Source organism: Phytophthora sojae, assembly GCF_000149755.1.
Source record: "Phytophthora sojae unplaced genomic scaffold PHYSOscaffold_5, whole genome shotgun sequence".
NCBI classification, from domain to species: domain Eukaryota; phylum Oomycota; class Peronosporomycetes; order Peronosporales; family Peronosporaceae; genus Phytophthora; species Phytophthora sojae.
In genome coordinates this window covers 6,242,524-6,247,394 of record NW_009258119.1, presented here as the reverse complement: position 1 = coordinate 6,247,394, position 4,871 = coordinate 6,242,524, and the positions used below count along the sequence as shown (strand labels likewise).

General features: G+C 59.7%; 6 non-coding genes across 6 annotated transcripts; all 6 read right to left on the bottom strand.

Annotated features, from left to right (window-relative positions):
- Nucleotides 1–5: 5 nt before the first annotated feature.
- Nucleotides 6–78, bottom strand: PHYSODRAFT_t1150. The gene has a single exon. It is a non-coding gene; the product is annotated as a tRNA-Ala (tRNA).
- Nucleotides 79–1,515: 1,437 nt separating this feature from the next.
- On the bottom strand, nt 1,516–1,588 carry PHYSODRAFT_t1149. The gene has a single exon. It is a non-coding gene; the product is annotated as a tRNA-Ala (tRNA).
- A 698-nt stretch (nt 1,589–2,286) lies between these two features.
- On the bottom strand, nt 2,287–2,359 carry PHYSODRAFT_t1148. Its single transcript has one exon. It is a non-coding gene; the product is annotated as a tRNA-Ala (tRNA).
- A 700-nt stretch (nt 2,360–3,059) lies between these two features.
- Nucleotides 3,060–3,132, bottom strand: PHYSODRAFT_t1147. The gene has a single exon. It is a non-coding gene; the product is annotated as a tRNA-Ala (tRNA).
- A 699-nt stretch (nt 3,133–3,831) lies between these two features.
- On the bottom strand, nt 3,832–3,904 carry PHYSODRAFT_t1146. Its single transcript has one exon. It is a non-coding gene; the product is annotated as a tRNA-Ala (tRNA).
- Nucleotides 3,905–4,605: 701 nt separating this feature from the next.
- PHYSODRAFT_t1145 lies at nt 4,606–4,678 on the bottom strand. The gene has a single exon. It is a non-coding gene; the product is annotated as a tRNA-Ala (tRNA).
- Nucleotides 4,679–4,871: the final 193 nt, after the last annotated feature.

Genomic DNA, 4,871 nt, shown 5'->3' with positions numbered 1-4,871 from the left:
AAAAGTGGACACTGGGGGTATCGATCCCCCTACCTCCCGCATGCGAAGCGGGCGCTCTACCATTTGAGCTAAGCGCCCAGACACAAACCCAAACCGCAACGCAATCGACGCGCTCAGACCAACACACACACACACACGCACACGCCAACTCGCCACAAAACACACCAAACAAAACGACACACAATCGCCTCACAGCGCCATCCCTCCACACATCGCCAAGCAAGCCTCCGCACCCATTACAACGATCGTCCTCTCCACCAGCACATTAGCACCCGTGAGGCGCCAGCATCCACGCCTTGTCGATTCTCCGCGCTCCGCCATGGTCCACTGCCTCACATACCCGAAGCCTCGAACCGCCAGGCCGGGAGCCACCCGCCTCCGAAAACAAAAATGTCAAGCAGCTGGCTGACTCGAACCCTACTCGTCCGACCGGCCAGTGGCCCGGACAGAGGTGACACACAGCACAGAGCACAGAGCACACAGCACACAGCTGGGCGTTTGGTCTGTGGCGCTGACCAGGCTCTCGGTGAGCTGTTTAGCCGGTCTCCCTCATGCCCAAACTCTTGTGGGATCCTGCGCCTGGCAGTCGGCGTGGTTGCCCCACACTCGCCGACAAAAAAGGTGGGTCGTCTGTAAACGTAGGCACCAGCACGCTCGCAGATGGCGGGTGAGCTGTGGGTGGCGGGTGAGCAGGGGTAGGAAGGCTAGGAAGCAAGCAGCGGCGCGAGGGGCGGTAAAAAGTGTTTGTTCGTAAAAAGTGTTGTGTGCCGTAAAAGTGGACACTGGGGGTATCGATCCGCATGCGAAGCGGGTGCTCTACCATTTGAGCTAAGCGCCCAGACACAAACCCAAACCGCAACGCAATCGACGCGCTCAGATCAACACACACACACGCACGCACACGCCAACTCGCCACAAAACACACCAAACAAAACGACGCACAACCGCCTCACAGCGCCATCCCTCCACACATCGCCAAGCAAGCCTCCGCACCCATTACAACGATCGTCCTCTCCACCAGCACATTAGCACCCGTGAGGCGCCAGCATCCACGCCTTGTCGATTCTCCGCGCTCCGCCATGGTCCACTGCCTCACATACCCGAAGCCTCGAACCGCCAGGCCGGGAGCCACCCGCCTCCGAAAACAAAAATGTCAAGCAGCTGGCTGACTCGAACCCGCCCGGACAGAGGTGACACACAGCACAGAGCACAGAGCACACAGCACACAGCTGGGCGTTTGGTCTGTGGCGCTGACCAGGCTCTCGGTGAGCTGTTTAGCCGGTCTCCCTCATGCCCAAACTCTTGTGGGATCCTGCGCCTGGCAGTCGGCGTGGTTGCCCCACACTCGCCGACAAAAAAGGTGGGTCGTCTGTAAACGTAGGCACCAGCACGCTCGCAGATGGCGGGTGAGCTTGGGTGGCGGGTGAGCAGGGGTAGGAAGGCTAGGAAGCAAGCAGCGGCGCGAGGGGCGGTAAAAAGTGTTTGTTCGTAAAAAGTGTTGTGTGCCGTAAAAAGTGGACACTGGGGGTATCGATCCCCCTACCTCCCGCATGCGAAGCGGGCGCTCTACCATTTGAGCTAAGCGCCCAGACACAAACCCAAACCGCAACGCAATCGACGCGCTCAGACCAACACACACACACACACGCACACGCCAACTCGCCACAAAACACACCAAACAAAACGACACACAACCGCCTCACAGCGCCATCCCTCCACACATCGCCAAGCAAGCCTCCGCACCCATTACAACGATCGTCCTCTCCACCAGCACATTAGCACCCGTGAGGCGCCAGCATCCACGCCTTGTCGATTCTCCGCGCTCCGCCATGGTCCACTGCCTCACATACCCGAAGCCTCGAACCGCCAGGCCGGGAGCCACCCGCCTCCGAAAACAAAAATGTCAAGCAGCTGGCTGACTCGAACCCTACTCGTCCGACCGGCCAGTGGCCCGGACAGAGGTGACACACAGCACAGAGCACAGAGCACACAGCACAAAGCTGGGCGTTTGGTCTGTGGCGCTGACCAGGCTCTCGGTGAGCTGTTTAGCCGGTCTCCCTCATGCCCAAACTCTTGTGGGATCCTGCGCCTGGCAGTCGGCGTGGTTGCCCCACACTCGCCGACAAAAAAGGTGGGTCGTCTGTAAACGTAGGCACCAGCACGCTCGCAGATGGCGGGTGAGCTTGGGTGGCGGGTGAGCAGGGGTAGGAAGGCTAGGAAGCAAGCAGCGGCGCGAGGGGCGGTAAAAAGTGTTTGTTCGTAAAAAGTGTTGTGTGCCGTAAAAAGTGGAGACTGGGGGTATCGATCCCCCTACCTCCCGCATGCGAAGCGGGCGCTCTACCATTTGAGCTAAGCGCCCAGACACAAACCCAAACCGCAACGCAATCGACGCGCTCAGACCAACACACACACACACACACGCACACGCCAACTCGCCACAAAACACACCAAACAAAACGACACACAACCGCCTCACAGCGTCATCCCTCCACACATCGCCAAGCAAGCCTCCGCACCCATTACAACGATCGTCCTCTCCACCAGCACATTAGCACCCGTGAGGCGCCAGCATCCACGCCTTGTCGATTCTCCGCGCTCCGCCATGGTCCACTGCCTCACATACCCGAAGCCTCGAACCGCCAGGCCGGGAGCCACCCGCCTCCGAAAACAAAAATGTCAAGCAGCTGGCTGACTCGAACCCTACTCGTCCGACCGGCCAGTGGCCCGGACAGAGGTGACACACAGCACAGAGCACAGAGCACACAGCACACAGCTGGGCGTTTGGTCTGTGGCGCTGACCAGGCTCTCGGTGAGCTGTTTAGCCGGTCTCCCTCATGCCCAAACTCTTGTGGGATCCTGCGCCTGGCAGTCGGCGTGGTTGCCCCACACTCGCCGACAAAAAAGGTGGGTCGTCTGTAAACGTAGGCACCAGCACGCTCGCAGATGGCGGGTGAGCTGTGGGTGGCGGGTGAGCAGGGGTAGGAAGGCTAGGAAGCAAGCAGCGGCGCGAGGGGCGGTAAAAAGTGTTTGTTCGTAAAAAGTGTTGTGTGCCGTAAAAGTGGACACTGGGGGTATCGATCCCCCTACCTCCCGCATGCGAAGCGGGCGCTCTACCATTTGAGCTAAGCGCCCAGACACAAACCCAAACCGCAACGCAATCGACGCGCTCAGACCAACACACACACACACACGCACACGCCAACTCGCCACAAAACACACCAAACAAAACGACGCACAACCGCCTCACAGCGCCATCCCTCCACACATCGCCAAGCAAGCCTCCGCACCCATTACAACGATCGTCCTCTCCACCAGCACATTAGCACCCGTGAGGCGCCAGCATCCACGCCTTGTCGATTCTCCGCGCTCCGCCATGGTCCACTGCCTCACATACCCGAAGCCTCGAACCGCCAGGCCGGGAGCCACCCGCCTCCGAAAACAAAAATGTCAAGCAGCTGGCTGACTCGAACCCTACTCGTCCGACCGGCCAGTGGCCCGGACAGAGGTGACACACAGCACAGAGCACAGAGCACACAGCACACAGCTGGGCGTTTGGTCTGTGGCGCTGACCAGGCTCTCGGTGAGCTGTTTAGCCGGTCTCCCTCATGCCCAAACTCTTGTGGGATCCTGCGCCTGGCAGTCGGCGTGGTTGCCCCACACTCGCCGACAAAAAAGGTGGGTCGTCTGTAAACGTAGGCACCAGCACGCTCGCAGATGGCGGGTGAGCTGTGGGTGGCGGGTGAGCAGGGGTAGGAAGGCTAGGAAGCAAGCAGCGGCGCGAGGGGCGGTAAAAAGTGTTTGTTCGTAAAAAGTGTTGTGTGCCGTAAAAAGTGGACACTGGGGGTATCGATCCCCCTACCTCCCGCATGCGAAGCGGGCGCTCTACCATTTGAGCTAAGCGCCCAGACACAAACCCAAACCGCAACGCAATCGACGCGCTCAGACCAACACACACACACACACACGCACACGCCAACTCGCCACAAAACACACCAAACAAAATGACACACAACCGCCTCACAGCGCCATCCCTCCACACATCGCCAAGCAAGCCTCCGCACCCATTACAACGATCGTCCTCTCCACCAGCACATTAGCACCCGTGAGGCGCCAGCATCCACGCCTTGTCGATTCTCCGCGCTCCGCCATGGTCCACTGCCTCACATACCCGAAGCCTCGAACCGCCAGGCCGGGAGCCACCCGCCTCCGAAAACAAAAATGTCAAGCAGCTGGCTGACTCGAACCCTACTCGTCCGACCGGCCAGTGGCCCGGACAGAGGTGACACACAGCACAGAGCACAGAGCACACAGCACACAGCTGGGCGTTTGGTCTGTGGCGCTGACCAGGCTCTCGGTGAGCTGTTTAGCCGGTCTCCCTCATGCCCAAACTCTTGTGGGATCCTGCGCCTGGCAGTCGGCGTGGTTGCCCCACACTCGCCGACAAAAAAGGTGGGTCGTCTGTAAACGTAGGCACCAGCACGCTCGCAGATGGCGGGTGAGCTGTGGGTGGCGGGTGAGCAGGGGTAGGAAGGCTAGGAAGCAAGCAGCGGCGCGAGGGGCGGTAAAAAGTGTTTGTTCGTAAAAAGTGTTGTGTGCCGTAAAAAGTGGACACTGGGGGTATCGATCCCCCTACCTCCCGCATGCGAAGCGGGCGCTCTACCATTTGAGCTAAGCGCCCAGACACAAACCCAAACCGCAACGCAATCGACGCGCTCAGACCAACACACACACACACACACGCACACGCCAACTCGCCACAAAACACACCAAACAAAATGACACACAACCGCCTCACAGCGCCATCCCTCCACACATCGCCAAGCAAGCCTCCGCACCCATTACAACGATCGTCCTCTCCACCAGCACATTAG